This window comes from Capsicum annuum, chromosome 1 (assembly GCF_002878395.1).
Source record: "Capsicum annuum cultivar UCD-10X-F1 chromosome 1, UCD10Xv1.1, whole genome shotgun sequence".
NCBI lineage: Eukaryota > Viridiplantae > Streptophyta > Magnoliopsida > Solanales > Solanaceae > Capsicum > Capsicum annuum.
In genome coordinates, this window is record NC_061111.1 from 202,615,204 (window position 1) to 202,633,998 (window position 18,795).

The following is an 18,795-nucleotide window of genomic DNA, read 5'->3' on the forward strand; positions in this document are numbered from 1 at the left end:
TTTAATTACTATGAGATTAATCGAAATTGTAAGTTTATCTTTAATTTTAGTTAAATCAATTTAGTTATTACTAATAATATCTTAATTTGAATTATTTCAAATAAAATTGATCGATTGATCAGTCTACTCGGGACGCATACACTTAGTTAATCATGTAATTACGATGAAATTAATTGAAATTATAAGTGAACTCATTAATTCATGTTTAATTTTAGTTAAATCAACATAGTTATTACTAATAATTGCTTAATTTGAATTATTTAAAACAAAATTTGTCAATTAATTATTCTACTAAGGATGAAACACTTAATTGATTATTTAATTACTGAGATTAATTAAAATCGTAATTGAACTTACTAATTCACCTTTAATTTTAGTTAAATCAATGTTGTTATTTCTAATAATGGTTTAATTTGAATTATTTCACATAAAATTTGTCAATTAATCATTCTACTCAGTAAGAAACACTTAATTTATCATGTAATTACTATGAAATTAATTGAAATCATAATTCAACTTATTAATTCATCTTTAGTTTTGGTTAAATCAATATTGTTATTTCTAATGATGACTTAGTTTGAACCATTTCAAATAAAATTGGTCAATTGATCACTCTACTCAAGACAAACATACTTAATTGATCGTGTAATTACCATGAGATTAATTGAAATTGTAATTAAACTTATTAATTCATATTTTATTTTAGTAATCAATTTAGTTATTACGAATAATGACTTAATGTGAATCAATAGATGACTAACATGTTATAACAGATGAGTAGTCTGTTGGAAATGACCAAACTAATAAAAACATCTGTTGAATAATGACTTAATGTGAATCAATAGATGACTATCACATCATTCACTTTTATTATAAATTTAGTAATTTTAGATATAAATAATTACGTACTATAACAAGTACATATTACTGATAATATAAAATTTTAGAAGAAATAAAATAATAGATTTAGTATAATTCCATAAATAAAACATGAGAAAAATCGAGTTTACACAAAACTTGTCAAGAATTTTTTTTTTCTTTTTAAAATTACTGTCCTCAAAAGTCAAAACTTTCTCAACCAGGAATTAATAAAGAAACGACAAATTATTTTTTTTTTATCCCTATAAATAGATGTCAAAATAATATTGTTAATCACCATATATTTTATCAAAGTTAAAAAATGGCAAATCGTATACCAAAAGTTGAGTTGTCTCATGATTCTACTGAGAAACCGAAATCTCAAGCAAGAGGGGTTCGTTGCAAATATTATGCAATACAAAACAGTATTTGTGGTAATGTTATTGTCATGTGATTTTGAATTTTTTTTTTTTTCATTTTGTATTATTTTTCGTGTTATTTTGTAAAAACAATAAGGTAAAGTTGTCGCCACATGACATATATGTCATAGTTTAAGCTGTGGAAGTGGAAGCAACCATTAATGTTTGCATTGGCTTTCTAGGCTACCGCTAGGTGGTGACGGAGTCAGAATTTTCATTAAGGGGTTCAAAAGTATATACACTAACTAGTCGAAGGGGATTCAACATCTACTATATATGCATAAAAAATCTTTTTAATCATATAAAACTAATATAAAAATAGTATAATTTCTCGTCGAAGGGGATTCGGAGAACCCTGGTGCAAAGGTGGCTCTTCCATGTCCGCTAGGGTAATCTGACGACGATAGTAAAGTTTTTTGTGTGTGACCTATATTTGCATTAGGTAGGTTGACAAGGCATTGAAGCAACCATTAATGTTTGCATTGGCTTTCTAGGCCATCGCTAGGCAGTGGCGGAGCCCGAATTTTCATTGAGGTTCAGAAGTATATATATGAACTAGTCAAAGGGGTTCAATATCTACTATATATGCATAAGAAATATTTTTAGTCATGTAAAAATAGTATAATTTTCCATCGAAGCGGTTCGGATGAACCCTGGAGCGAAGATGGCTCCGCCATTGCCGCTAGGGTAGTCTTACAATGATAGTAAAGTTGTTTGCGTGTAACCTATATTTGCATTAGGTAGGTTGACTAGGCCATGGTAACGTTGTTGTCATGTTATTTTGGAAATCTTTTTTTCGTTTTTCGTTCTGTGCTATTTTTCGTGTTATTTTGTTCGTTGTCACCATGTGACGTACAGTGGCGATCCAGAAATCTTCTTCAGGGTTTGAAAAATAAAAATATAAATGTGTGAATAAGCCAACAAAATATAATTTCAAGGGACATAATAGTATATATTCTATAAATATAAAATACTTAAACTTATATTTTAACTTATTTTAAAGTTTTTTTTCTTTTATATAGCAGGTGAGGTATGTAGTCTTTTTTTTTAATAGTTGTAGGCTTCTTTCTTTTTGTTCTGTAGGCGTCCAGCCGTAGATTTCAGTCTACTTTTTTAAAAAAATAGACTGAAGGGGATCAAACCCACGACCAAGCCTGAAGTAGCGCACCAAGAAGTTGAGATTGTACCACAGAGCTATCCAACAACCTTGTGTCAGGTGGTTCAAAATTAATATATATACATAAATATAGATTTTCTACCTTATATATACAACGTAATTTTTTGCCAAGGGGGTTTGGGTGAACCCCTCGCCACTACGTAGGTCCTCCCCTGGTGACGTATATGTCACATGTTTAAGTCGTGGAAGTGGAAACAACCATTAATGTTTGCATTGTCCGTCTAAGCCATGGCGTCCCTTGTCGGGTTCTACTAATGCGGGATGTTTTGTGCACAAGAATTCTTTTTTTATTTATTTTCTAAAAATGATTTTTTAAAGAAATTATTTTTGATGTGGTAATTGGTATACAGAAGGAAAAGATGATATTGGAGGTGCTGATTCAAAGAAGTTCAAGGAAATTATGAAAGAAATCGAAAGCTCTCATAATGAAGGTATTTTTTTCCTTTTTTTCTCTGTTTATTTTTTTGTACTATGCCTATATATAGATGTCAAAGATTTTATCTTTATGTGGAATATTTGCTAGATTTTTCATATATGATTGAAAGCTTTTTATGAATATGAAAGAAATAACTAACTTTTAACTAAAGTTACATACTTGATCAAGTTATGGACTTTCTTGAAAAGTCAGTAAGAATCTTGTGATTTATTGCAGTTGGTTACTATAATTTTCTGGAAACGACCTCTATACCTTCACAAGATAGGGTTAAAGTTGCATACATGTCACGACTCGAACCAGGGCCTGGCCTTGACGAGCATTTCGAACCATGGAGGCCCGAAACACCCCTATCTGTCTGGTAATCATGCACCCAATTCATATGATCAAAGTAATGCGGAAGAAGCACAATATAACGGAAACATGGTCAAGAATCACATGAAAACGAAAATGGGGAATAGTGTCCCACAATCTAAATCAACTTCTCTAAAACCGTCTGCGAAATCTCTACTACATGACTGAAACAATGTCTATCTGAAAACTGGGACAAGGCCCCCAGCAGACCCAAAACTAATAAATGATAAATGAAATAGCAGACGTCAGGCCTTCCAAAATATAAAAGGCTTACCACTTGATTCCGCGATTTGTCGGAAGAAATTTACTGGTTATCTAGACCCCTAGACTGTGCCTCCGAACCTGGGAGGGAAGGGGGTCAATACAAAAGTACCGGTACACAGAGAAATCAAAACAGAAGTATAATATTTTTACACAATATAGGTGAGAGCCATTATAAAGCAGTTTCATATCAAATCATTTGAAAACACATGGGCATAATGTAATTGTTTTCAATAACAATGAAATGCAACTGAGCTAGGTGGAATACCCTACATAATTTACACCAACGGTCCAACCTCGGTTGCCGCCGAGATTAGAGTATAAGTGAGGGAGAGACACACAAGACCACGAAGCATGGTGTCTCAACTTAATGATAGTGCCCAAGATCACTTAGCCCGGGCTCCTACCTATAGTACCAATTTGGGAATGAAATAAAGTTAAGTACACAAGATCACTTAGCCTGGTACCAAATCTCCGTGTCGGCAAACACGTTTTCAAGCGATGAGCCCTTACACTCAAACGCCTTCTTTGAGAATCCACCTATCTCATGTAAAATCGATGCATTCAAATTTTATCTAATTCAACCACATATCATATTCTATAGGGTATCATCATACTCGACTTGTAAGTCCTCAATATCACTTCCACATATGCATAATCATGTAAAAACCAAGGTGCTTCATCATTTATAAGTGGTGAACAATATTTATTTCAAATTCATGCTCTCTTTTGTTGATCACAATATGATATGGGGTATCAAGACATTATCATGGGAATTTGAAAGCAATTTATCATTCATATTTATCAAACTTCCATGGAAAATCTCAAATCACATATGCATGGTTTCAACCATTGAAGTATATAGGCAAACAATTCCCATGACATAAAGAAAAATGACTTATAAATCATATTGAAAGCAGGTTATTAGCATTTGATTGAAAAACCCCCTTTAAAAGCATGCATGTTCATAAAAACTATACCTATGAGATTTTAGGATAACTCCACGTACCTCTGTATGCGAATATGATAGGTGCTTCTTGAAGCCTACGTTGCGGGGATTCCAAATCTTCAATTTTTTTTGAAAACCCATGGTTGAATATTGAACTACTTGGGTTTTTATTTGAAACCCTAGAGAGAGTTCTTGAACAATTTTGATGAATGAAGGTGTATTTTGGGGTCTTTGGGAATTGAATTTCATGTTTATGGCTAAATAAGGGTGGAAAAGGACCATTTTGCCCCAAAAATGGGGTGTTTAAGTCACCTGAAACCTTTACATAGGCGGTGCCTATGCTATCACCTATGTTTACATAGGCGCCGCCTATGATATCGCCTATTACATACGCGCCGCCTATGTTATTGCCTATGTTTACATAGGCGCTGCCTACTACTTTGAAAGGCCATAACTTCTTGCTCGGGTGTTGGATTTTAGCAAAATTGGTATCGTTGGAAAGATAACTCAAAGACCTATCATTTGACACATAGTAGGCCCTATAATTCGACATATATAGATAGTTATAGTTGATGGAAGATGACACAAGTTACAACGTCCACTAAAACTTAATCGATCGAAATAGTTTCAACTCGTCCTTGAGTTGAAGGACCTCTATGGTCTAAATTCAAGCTTGAATGGATTCACATACTACTCAAATAATTAATATGCCATATTGACATAGGATTTATGGCTTCGAGATTATCAACGCATCGAAATCATGATTTTTATTCTAGCCCGAAATGCGGGGTGTTACATTATCTCCCCCTTAGAATCATTCATCCTCGAATGATGGGTAGGAGCATATTGAAGCTTAGAGATATGGAATAACGCAAACATGATATGTTTCTCTAATAAAGAATGCACTTATCTAAAACATGACTACAAGACTGGAACTACTGATGTTCTAAATTCTTATACCGGACGTGCATATCTGATGCATGGATTTGTTACTGAGTTGTTCTCATGAACGCAGAACTAAATACACTGATAAGCTAAACTTTTCTATTGTACATACATTTCTAATGAATGCATATCTGACTGAACTGATGTATGACGTATGACTAAATACACAATGGTAATTGGTGCGAAGCTTGTAATAAGAATCTATGCATGCAACTGAATGGGGTATCACCCCCTTGGACCCTATGTCCCTCTATGAATGCTCAATTCACTAAGATACTCGAAAAACTGAGGCAATGCATTAGGCACCAACAAATTTAATCATAACTGAACATCTGGAATCTGAATCTAGTACATAATGCATGAATTGACCTATACTTGCAAATACTAGTATACTCTATCTTGGAATAGTAACATATCTGAGATTTTTGAGTAGTATGATTAAATAAAGAGACGAGAAAACAAGTCATGCGAATCTGACTGCTAAACTGATTTGCTGGCCACATAGACTGAACTATACTGGAAACTTATACTCAATCTGTAGTATCTCTTCAATACTCTCTCTAAAGAAGTTCTAGCAGTAATAGGGAGCCATGAATCTTGGGTATGGATTACAAAAAACATCCAACTGAGGAAATCACAACATTGACACTACTCTGCAGTCTGGAATATAGACTTATAACTCATAAATTAGGATAGAATTTTCAGACCTTTCGCAATACAACTTCTTACTTTCAGGCTTAGCGCACTTCCCGAATATTCCTTAACTATACTATTCCCTATAAATATCATATTCATTCAACTCAGCTTAAAATTCTTATATGAGCATTGACAAATCTTTCTACTAATGTCAGAAATAACTTAATCCCTTCGCCGTGATCAAGCCTAACTCTAAGTCAAAAAAAAAAAACGAAATGCCAGACCACACTATTATTGTAAAACATATGATGCAATCTTCTATATCTCCTTTAAAGATCACATCCTAAGTATAACATGCCTTACCACTTCAATGACTACTCTGAACTCTTAATATGAAGTCGCTAATGCATATGGCGACCTTCTACTACAATCCCAAAACGTCATTCAAGCCTAATTTATAACCACATGTTAACTCCAAGGCAATCACCCATAAATTCATACTTCACATAGTTTCTAAACTTTTGTCAATATAACTCCCACGCGCTACCCTAAGACATACACACATAAACTTTTCCACTAACCATAACATCTTGGCCCCAAATCTTAGTTCATACTTATGGCCGTATCTAAAAAAGCATACTATGATCTTTTATCAACAAGAATATTTACATCATCACCACTATCATTGCATAGGGCGGGTCACAAAAAGGTTAAAACATAAGACCCTGAAACAAGAAAAGATTTTTATACGGGACTGAGCACACTATAAAGAGTGAGTACATGTGTCATGAGTTGCATGACCTCAACTAGAGTTTATAACATAAGGAATGTGATTCCGACTGCTTGAATGAACTAGAACTCATTATCTCAAAACTGGAAGAGTACGTGACTCTCTATCATATACAGGAATCATGAACTACTATCACAAAACTGGATCATAAGGCATGAGTAAGCATCCGAATAACAAAAAAAATACTGAGGAAGGAATGGGTTGAGATTTACCCTCACTTTCTGATGTTCTAAATCATACTGCATCACTACTAGAATCTGAGAGCCTTACTTGGTCATTCGTTCTATTAGCTCCCCCTTAGCTTTAAGTCATTATCTAGAGTTTGGGAGATCTCGTACCAGATTCTAACTGAACTACACTTCCTGTACTCTAGGGTCTGAAAGAAAAAAAATGACAATACATGTATATTGTCAATACAAAAGTACTGGTACGCAGAGAAATCAAAACAGAAGTATAATATTTTTACACAATATAGGTGAGAGCCATTCTAAAGCAGTTTCATATCAAATAATTTGAAAACACATGGGCATAATGTAATTGTTTTCAATACCCTACAAAATTTACACCAACTGTCCAATCTTAGTTGCCGTCGAGATTAGAGTAAAAGTGAGGGAGAGACACACAAGACCACGAATCATGGTGTTTCGAAGCAATGGTAGTGCCCAAGATCACTTATCCCGGGCTCCTACCTACAGTCCCAATTTTGGAATGACATAAAGTCAAGTACGCACGATCACTTAGCTTGGTACCAAATCTCCATGTCGGCAAACACGTTTTCCAGCGATGAGCCCTTACACTTAAACGCCTTCTTTGGGCATCCACCTATCTCATGTAAAATCGATGCATTCAAATTTCATCTGATTCAATCACATATCATATTCTGTAGGGTATCGTAATACCCTACTTGCAAGTCCTCAATATCACTTCCACATATGCATAATCATGTAAAAACCAAGGTGCTTCATCATTTATAAGTGGTGAACAATATTTATTTCAAATTCATGCTCTCTTTTGTTGATCACAATATGATATAGGGTATCAAGACATTATCATGGGAATTTGAAAGCAATTTATCATTCATATTTATCAAACTTCCATGGAAAATCTCAAATCACATATGCATGGTTTCAACCATTGAAGTATATAGGCAAACAATTCCCATGACATAAAGTAAATGACTTAGAAATCATATTAAAAGCAAGTTATTAGCATTTGATTGAAAACCCCCATTTAAAAGCATGCATGTTCATAAAAACTACACCCATGAGATTTTAGGATAACCCCATGTACCTCTATTTGCGAATATGATAGGTGTTTCTTGAAGCCTACGTTGCGGGGATTTCAAATCTTCAATTTATTTTGAAAACCCATGGTTGAATATTGAACTACTTGGACTTTTATTTTGAAACCCTAGAGAGAGTTCTTGAACAATTTTGATGAATGAAGGTGTATTTTTGGGTCTTTGGGAACTGAATTTCGTGTTTATGGCTAAATAAGGGTGGAAAAGGACTATTTTGCCCCAAAAACGGAGTGTTTAAGTCACCTGAAACCTTTACATAGGCGGTGCCTATGGTATCGCCTATGTTTACATAGGCTCCACCTATGCTATCGCCTATGTTTACATAGGCGCCGCCTACTACTTTGAAAGACCATAACTTCTTGCTCGGGTGTCGGATTTAAGCAAAATTGGTATTGTTGGAAAGCTAAATCAAATACCTATCATTTGACACATAGTAGGACCTCTAATTAGACATATAAAGAGAGTTATGGTCGATGGAAGCTGACACAAATTACAACTTCCACTAAAACTTAATCGATCAAAATAGTTTCAACTTGTCCTTGAGCTGAAGGACCTCTATGGTACAAATTCAAGCTTGAATGGATTCACATACTACTAAAATAATTAACATTCTATATTGGCATAGGATTTATGGCTTCGGGATTATCAACGCATCAAAATCATGATTTTTATTCTAGCCCAAAATGCGGGGTGTTACAATACATGTCACCTTTCCTAGTGCCCACTTAATATTACAGTGGGTATGATGTTGTTGTTGTAGATATATATGCTGTTGCTGTGTTGTTGAGTATGAAGGGGAGACTTGGAGTAAAAGTTGTTGCAATGTGACTAGGAGGTCATGGGTTTAAGCCTTGGAAACTCTGACCGAAATGCAAGATAAGACTGCGTACAATACACCCTTGTGGTGGGGCCCTTCCTCAGACGCTGCGCATAGCAGGAGATTTAGTGCATCGGGCTGCCATTTTGTTATGTTGCTAAGTATAGAAATATATGTAAAGTATCAACAACTATTATATTTGAACCCCTAATTCTAACCGTAAAATGAGTTAGTACTAAGAATGATCAAGGTTGAACTTGTTAAGCTTAAATCCTTGATTTGCCTTTGGAATTGTAAGCTACTAGTTGAAAGCATTCAAAGAATCCTGAAATTGTCTCCTAAGTTACACCTTCAAATTATTAGTAACTTATATGGTTGAACAAAAACTTTATAAGAACTTTGAAAGTTCACTTTGAAATTACAACTTTTAGTTTTCATTCTTATATAGAGGTGATCAGGGAAGGGGAGCCTCAGAGTAACTGGTAAAGTTGTTGCCATGTGACTAGGAGGTCATGGGTTCAAGCTTTGAAAATAACTTCTGGCAGAAATGCAAGGTAAGGTTTAGTACAATACACCCTTGTGGTGGGACCCAGGGGCGGCTCAAATACATTAGTGGCCTAAGGCCAAAATCAAACGGAAGCCTTAATTTTTTTTTAAAAAAGTTATTTTTTTTGATAAAGTCTATTTTAAAAATTATATACTCACTTTTTTGTAATAATTTAATTTTTCTTGAGATATAATACTTCAAATATATCAAATTTCTTCCAATAATAGTTTTATTATATATAAAAATTTTATTTTCTACACATAGTATATATTATTACTTAAAAAAATATGGCCCCTCAAATTTAGGGGCTTAAGGCGGTCACTTTTTTTCCAAAAGAGTAGAGCCGCCTCTGGTGGGACCCTTCCCCGGACCCTGCGCATAGTGGGAGCTTTAGTACACCGGGCTGCCCAATTTTTTTTTACAGAGGTGATGGCAAAGTTGTAGTTGTATGCATTACAAGAATGTTGAAAGTGAGACTCTTTGTCCTTCTGAGAGACAACAATATATCCAGTGGTATCCTGCAAGTGGGGTCTGGTAGGGTGGTGTGTATGTATACCTTAGTCCTACCTTGTGTTGTTTCTAATTGTCCCTTGGCTCATCCTTAGATATTAGGGCTATTTGTTTTTTGCTTTGTCGTGATTTTGTTCTGGAGTGAGGTAAAAAACCCAATCTTGGCAATGAAGGGTGTTTTATTCAATGAAGTATTACTTCGTGCTGCTCTATTATATAGTATTGCATCCTTGAGAGTTTGAAAATTTCTTTTTGAGGGTAAAATTGATAATGGAGTGTAATGTTTATCTCACATTAACTTTATCTATCATCGTTTTTATTGCCAGTCAAAAAGCCAAGAGAGCAAGTTGCCGATGCAGAGGCATTGTTTGATCTCGCTAGAACTTTGGTGACTTCTGTAAGATCACATAATACTGAGATGACATTACACCTTATATGTTCATATCCTCTTTGCTTCGAGACTACGGGTTGCGAAGTGCAAATAGGCACTCTCAGAATGCAAAAACATAACGTTGGAAGAAAATTGGTCGTGCTGTTTCACCAATTTTCAGTAATGCAAGAGGTTGCCACACCATGAAAGTTTTGCTTCAGTAATATGTAGTATTAAGTTGGTTTGTGAGACATTTGTTCTTGCATTCTTATGTGATTTCTTTGTTGCTTTATTCTGAAGGATTGGACCAATGGACCGCGAAGTTAAGCAGCGTAAGTATACACGTAGACCACATTCAAAACTGTACTTGTGAGCTCGAACAAAGGACATAAAATTGTCTTTCTCATGTTGTAAAAGTGTGAATTTAGCTACTTGAGTTGTGATTTTAGTATATCTTCTTGCTTCTATCATAGATTGACTTAAACGCGGAGGAGATAACACATACGGAAGAATATAGCAACCATGTTTCAGATCCTAAAGAAGGAGAAGAGAGTTAAGCTTGATGTTGGGTACAATATAGTTTTGATGATTGAAAAACTGAAAAAGTGATACGAAACATGTCAGTCAAGCTTATTCACAGACACACTGTCTCATGTAGCTGAAACTTGTAACAAAATCATCGATGATTAAACACAAGCGTGCAAAAATCAAGGAAGGACCAGATGGGTGGCTAATTCAGATAAACTCAAGGAAATAAACATGTGCTGATTTAAAGAGTTGGATTTTGACTACAACTCTAAGGAGACAAGAGTTGGAATTGAAGGAGTCTCACTTGAAATAGAATTCTATGAAATGAGAGTTCTAATTAAAGGAGGAGTTTGAAATGAAGAATGACTCTTTGGAGATCTGTGCTTAAATAGAAGATGTATTATTCAGAATAACTTGCGCACTTACAGAGAGATAAAAGGCTAACATGAGAAAATTGAGAAAGATCATAATTGAGAGAATTCTGAATGAAGATTCAAGTGCTACCAGTACAAAGGAACAGATTGACGAACCTATTTCACAGGAAAGAACTTTACAGGAGTCAATTTAAATGTATTGTTCTTATTGAGTTGTAATTTATTGTTTTCCTAGATTGATTGTTTAGGAATAATACTGAGCTGAGTTAACTTTAAGTTTAAGATAACTCAAAGTGGTTTCAACAGTCACGGGTGATTGATGAGTTATAGGAATTAGAGTTTATGATTCCTAGTTGTTGAGTTATAGGAATTAGAGTTTATGATTCCTAGTTATTGAGGTATAGGAATTAAGTTTATAATTTGTAGTTGTTGGTTACAAGAGTTTTGTAATCAGTCGTTATTGAGGCTCAGAGTTATTTAGTGAGGTTGGGGTTAAATCCTGTAGAGTTATAGGTCCTGTTTTTTTACACCTTTTTAAGCCGGGTGTTTTCCACATAAAAATCATTGTGTTCTTTACTTTCTGTTTTACTGCTTCATTGGAGCACTTTAGGCAACCCGTTCCATCCATAGGCAACTCTTACGTTAAACTTACTGTTCAGTAGGGCACGTACTCTAACAAGTGGTATCAGAGAGGGTTATCTTATGAAGGCTAACACCTTAAGATAAGATCAAAGTTGAATTATGCACCACCTACTAGCTACTGCGAAGGGCAAGACATCAATAGGCCTCCATTGTTCAATGGACAGTACTACTCAGGATAGAAAGAAATGATGAAAGATTTTTCTTCAGGCTGTTGACTACGAACTCTAAAATAGAATTATTGATGGACCTCAATACACCATGAAGAAAGATGCTGAAAACAAGGATGTATTAAAAGACAAAAGTGAGTATGATAAGACCGAATTTAAGATGCTTGGAAAGAATACAAAAGCTAAGTATATTCTTATTTGCTGACTTGGACCAGATGAATATAACAGGATCTCAAGTTGCACCACTGGAAAACAAATTTGGAATAATCTTGAGGATGCATATGTAAAGAACATGGATAACTTAGAGAAAAATAAAGGAACTAAGGATAAGTCAATAGCACTAAAAGAGCCTGGCAGTTTAGAATCAGATCTGGAAAATAGAAAGCTTACCAAGAATTTCAAAAGGTATTTTAAGAAAGGAAAGCGCCAGATCAAAAGAGGAACGAGTAGTAGGTGTTATTCCAACTATAAGTCTCAAGCTGGTTGTTTCAAGTATGAATATACAAATCATATGATCAGGGATTATCCATTGTGGGAAATTGAGCAAAAAAATGTAAGAGCTGAAAAAGAGTTGAAGCTAAAAGAGAAATCTTACTCCAAAATGAAGGAATCATTTGCTACGATGGCTGCATGGGGATCAAGCTCAGAAGAATCTGATGATGATAGAGTTGATGAAAGTGTACTTATGGCTATAGGTGACTCAGACATGGAAGAAAAGAAAATAAAATTTGAGGTAAGTCTACTTGATCTTAAAGATAAATTGCATCTTTGTTCGAAGAAAAGACTAACTCCCTTGATGAACGCATTGATTGATGATTTTCACGAGCTCACATCTGAAAGGGATCAGTTATTCAATGCTTTTACAAGTCTAAAGTTTGATTACATTGATCTTGAGACTTGAAAGAATGCCACTGATACAAAAAACTGCACCCTAAAGGAACAGGTCAGTCAACTTGATTCATCAAACCTAGATCCAAAATCAGAAATCTTAAAGTTGTCAATTACTGAAAAAGAAAAAAGGAGCCATGAGTGAAAATCATCAAAGAATTGAGTCTGAACTTAAACAAAGAAAAGATGAATTATTTTATCAAAGAGAAAAGGTTAGAAAGCTAACTCAAGAAAACTCTAGGATAAAACTTGATCTTGAAAGAGCTAACCGATGGACCAAGTCATCTAGAATTGTTAATCATCTAAGTAGTAGGACTCAAAATGAGAGGGTTGGCATAGGTTTTCACAAAGAAACTATTTCTTATAAAGATTTATGTTATATTTGTGAAAAACTAGGACACTCATCTTGTTGCTGCCAAAAGAAGATCCAGCAGTCTAAATCTGGCAAATAAATTATCTCAGACCAAGAAAAGGATAACTAAACCTGGTCAGAGAAATAGGTCACCTAAACTATTGCCTGCATGGGCTAGAAGAAATCTGATTCATCTATTTATTCATAAGAAAGGACTCAAGCTTTTCTGGGTGCCTAAAATTAACCCCTAATTTGTTTTGCAGGTGAGAGTGAAAGGAGGCAAGAAAAATTTGTACATAAATAAAGCTTTCTCAAGGCATAAGACTAGAAGAAAATAAAGTTTCTTTCACTCACCACATTTAAAGGGGGAATGGATCATTTGAAAGATGGCTAGATTTGTAGAGCCTGTGTAAGGGGGAAGCAAGGAGAATCTAAAAAAAAAATAACAATCTAGTGCTTGAACCTGGTTCGTATGAGTCTTTGTGGACTAATGTATAAAGCAGAGAAGTTAAGAGGATAACAGTGAAAATGCTGAGCATGCACAAAAACATATTGTACCACCTGTTCTATGACTGAGGGCATATCGACAGGGGGAGCAACAAATCAATGACTTGAGACTATGGTATTCAAATAAAAGTAATTTCACTCTTGAGGGCTATAAAAATGTTGAATATGTGGGTTACTTAAATGACTGGAGAAGCACCAAAGACACTAAGAAGAGAGCATTTTGAAAAGAATAGGTTAGATTTGAGGATGATTAAAATTGTATGAACTCCCCTTAATGATTGACTAGAATAACCATTTTTTTTAAAATCTTATTAGCTAAAATATTATTCGATTCAGTCTTGCTCATTTAGTTGTGTGTTCCAATTCCAGATTTTTGACTCTTTTAACCTAATTTTGTATTAGATTGTGCAGAAAATAGGTACAAGCAAGCAATTATGACCTCAAAGTTCTTCTTATCAAGTATGCTCTACACTGACATAAGCATAGACTATCTAAGGGCTTATTTGTTTGCACTTAATGGAGGTCTAAATCTGAATGGTTCAGACTTCAGACCATTAAGTGCATTTGTTTTTTATTAAGATTTTAGCTCTTAATATGTCTGAATAGGTCTTAATCATTCAGATCTAGAATAAAGTTTTAATAGGTCTGAAGAGGTAATCTGGTGTTGGATAATATTCACTGTCAGTCTATTCATAGTCATCAGTCACCATCACTAACCACCTCTGCCACCGCAACCATTGTCAACTACTACCCATCCACCACCAACCACCTCTACTATCGATAACAAATATCACTACTAACCACTATTGTCAATCGCTACCACACCTACTACCTCTATTATTCTAATTCTATTCACCGCCATTAGCATCGTCGACAACACCATCATCATCAACCACTACCGACCAATCTATACTATTGACCAACTCATCTATCACAACTAGCACCACCACTAACTACCAATAATACATTACAACCTCCACACATTCTTCGGTCGCCACTACCATTATTACTATTAACGCCACCTCTACCACCACTTCAACCACTGTCATCGCTACAATTTATCTCATCTAACAACTATCTCCACTATCACAACTAACAACATCTCCAACTAGCAGCAACACATCGTCAATCATCATGCATTCATTTATCAGCCATCAAAATCGACATCTCCAACTACTAATATTAAGCAACGTCATATAATAACCACCACCACCACTATCAACCGCCATCATCATAATAGTCAATAAAATACCAATCATCACAACTATCACCACCAACATTACTAATCACTAACATCAATCATTGTCACCACAACCACAATTGTAAACCATCTCCACTATCACTAACAAATATAAATATTTTTTTTAATTAAATAATAATTTTATTGTATTAAATTACGTACTTTTCTGATATATAGTTAGTTTTTTACTTGACTTGTATTTTTTTATTTTATCATATATACAAATAAAAACTTTTTGCACATTCAGATATTAAAAAACAAACAATCTTAATCATTCAATTTTCAGATCTAGAGACAACATCTTAATCATTCAGATGTGCATTCAGATTCAGACATCTGAATCTTAAAAAAAACAAATGCAACCTAAGTTGAAATAGTTGAGAACACTTGGTCCATTCCTCACACTTCATCCTCTCCTTGCCTATAATGCTGATGAATTGGTTGACCAAATTTTCTTTGACTCTCTCTAAATGATTGTGCACAAATGAGTTAATCCTACACCAGAAATTCCTTCTTCTCTCTCAACCAAAATATCAGTTTTGTACCATGGATTTTCCAAACTTGATCATCAATCATATGCAACATATGTTTTTGAAGAATGAAAAGGGACATGCTCTCTCTTTTAGTTCCTAATTGGCTTAGATTTTCTTGGATTTCTTAGGCCAATTTTAGGTTTGATTTTTCAAACAACAATGGATGTTTTTGAATAGATGAATCATGCTGCTCTACCTGGTTTAATAAGGAGGTCTAAAACTCATTGCAAAAAAAATAATGATAAGAAAAATGATTTAGCTAAGATAAATTTTGAACTAGAAACTGCATCTGGCAGTCATGAAGCGGAATAAGTGGTCCTTCAGGATAGGATCATGACTTTGAAGCTTGACTTTGATTGAGAAAGGAATGAAAATATTAAAGTCATTCATCAATTGACACAGTTGATAACACCTATTCCGCCTTCCTCATCAGCTCCTCACTATTCGTATCCTTAGCCATGTCCAACTTTTATACCATATTTTTTTTAAATATTCAGTTGTTTTTCTTTGATTAGTGCTAGCTTAGGTATAATGTGGAACATGCTCTGTCAATTAAATGGAATGGTTATCTTTGCTTGAATCTTATTTTTGCTCTCTTTAATACATTACTATGTTGGCTAAAGTCTTTGTCTGATTGTTTTGGTGATAGCCCCAGTGACCATGAATAGCATAACAAATTACTTTGGCTAGTATATTATTGCATTAAAAATGTTTTTCGATGATGCCAAAAGGGGGAAGATAAGAGGGTTGCAATGTTTATAACCCATTGACTAACTTATTTCATTCTAGTGTTTTATACTTTAGTGCCTACAGGTGAAGATGTTTGAATACACAAAGACAAAAGGTTTTTCATTATCAAAAAGAGAGAATTTGTTGGGTAAAATGTAGTTTTGATGATTCACAAACTGATAAAGTGATATGAAATATGTTAGTCAAGCTGGTTCACAGACACACTGTCTCATGTAGCTGAAACTTGTAGCAAAATTATCGATGATTAAAGACAAGCGTGCAAAAATCAAGGAAGGACCAGATGGATGGCTAATTTAGATAAACTCAAGAAAATAAATATGTACTGATTTAAAGAGTTGGAATTGAAGAAGGAGTCTCACTTGAAGTAGAATTCTATGCAATGAGAGTTCTGATTAAATGAGGATTTTGAAATAAAGAATGACTCTTTGGAGATCTATGTTTAAATAGAAGATGCATATTCAGAATAACTTGTGCACTTATAGAGAGAGAAAATGATAAACACGAGTAAATTGAGAAAGCTCATAACTGAAGATTCAAGTGCTACCAGTACAAAGGAACAAATTGATGAACCTGTTTCACAGGATAAAACTTTACAGTTCATGAGTCAGTTTAAATGTATTGTTCTTATTGAGTTGTAATTTACTGCTTTCCTAGATTGATTGTTTAGGAACAATACTGAGCTGAGTTAACTTCAAGTTTGGGATAACTCGAAGTGGGTTCTACAGCAAGGGTGATTGTTGAGTTATAGGAATTAGAGTTTATGATTTCTAGTTGTTGAGTTATAGGAATTAGAGTTTATGATTCCTAGTTATTGAGGTATAGGAATTAGAGTTTATAATTCCTAGCTGTTAGTTACAAGAGTTTGGTAATCAGTCGTTGTTGAGGCTCAGAGTTATTTAGTGAAGTTGGGGTTAAATCATGTACAGGTATAAGTCATATTTTTTTACACCTTTTTGAGCCGAGTGTTTTCCACGTAAAAATCATTGTGTTCTTTACTTCCTATTTTACTGCTTCCTAGGAACATGTCAGGAAACCCGTTCCATCCATAGGAAACTCTTATGTTAAAGTCACTGTTCAGTAGGGCACGTACTCTAACACTTGAGAATCTCATATTTAACAGGAAATGCTTTGCGCAAATCATAAAGAATTTATTCGTGCTATCTTTTCTAGTAAAAGATGGACGAGTTGTGATACATGTGGATGAAAATGGATCTCACTTTCTTTGTAAGATACCTCTCTGAATCGTTTGTTGACAATGTATTTTATATTTGTCCTAGTTCTTGGTGTAACTGTGGTGCAGTCATACAACTTGAAGGTTATGGATTTGAGTTGTGTAATTGGCCTCTTGCAGAAATGCAATATACTAGACCCTTGTGGTTTGGCCCTTTCTCGAACTCTATGCATAGCTGGAGATTAGTGCACTGAGATGCCTGCCCTCTTTTCCTTTCTAATGTTGTTCCCTTTTCAGCTCCGAGGAATGGTCCTGCTTCCCATTTAGTTATTTCTGGTGAAGTTAAATACAACCACTTTGTCTTCAGATTGGATTTTGTTGATTGGGAGGTATGGAATCACTATATCTAAATCACTCGTAACATTTTTCAACTAAAATATATGTCCAAATATATAACAAAATCTGTCCAAACGCCTACCTAGTTAGTACGATCCTAGTGGTTTTTGTGATATGCATTCGTGATTGATTTATTTGTTAAATGAGCTACCGATGAACTTATACATTTTGCTTTATTGTCATTATGCATACAACTGATGAAGAAAGCAGTACCAAAAGGAGAAGAGCTGATGCCAAACAGGGTCATAATGGCTAGTTCAGTCTTTACAGAAGCTAATAAACTAAACAAGGACACATCGACGAATCTAGTCTTTACTGAGGCTTATAAACTGGTTCCAGTTGAAGATTCTCGACTAAGATTACGTATCACTCATGTCAAGAAAATGTCAAGGAACCATGGCAAGTTTTTACGCAAAGCTTCAGACATCGATAACTCTCCTGAAATAGGTGATGCCAACATTGGCAATGGGAGCCTGAAGAGGAAGCTGCTATGAAAGTATAACTGTCCATTGGTTGTGCAGTACGTCTATATATTCTAAAGGGAAAATGCTCACATATGCCATCGAACTATCAGAAATGGCTCATCCATGCCAGCCGTTACAAGTTTGGCTCATTTATGTCATCGCCGTTACAAAATAGGTTCATCTATGCCATTACTTGTTAACGGTGGTTTTTCAAAAACAGCTTTGCCACGTGTCATCTTACTAGAGGTCCACATCATTAATTAAAACAAAAGAGAAAAGACTCAAATATGCCATCGAACTATCAGAAATGACTCATTTATGCCATTTGTTAAAAGTTTGACTCGTTTATGTCATCGCCGTTACAAAACAAGTTCATACATGCCAGTACTTGGTAATGGCGGTTTTTCAAAAACTGTT

The 18,795-nt window shown here is 34.6% G+C and overlaps 1 pseudogene; it reads left to right on the plus strand.

Annotated features, from left to right (window-relative positions):
- The first annotated feature begins 1,180 nt into the window (after positions 1-1,180).
- On the plus strand, positions 1,181-18,408 carry LOC107840771 (annotated as a pseudogene).
- The last annotated feature ends 387 nt before the right edge of the window (positions 18,409-18,795 follow it).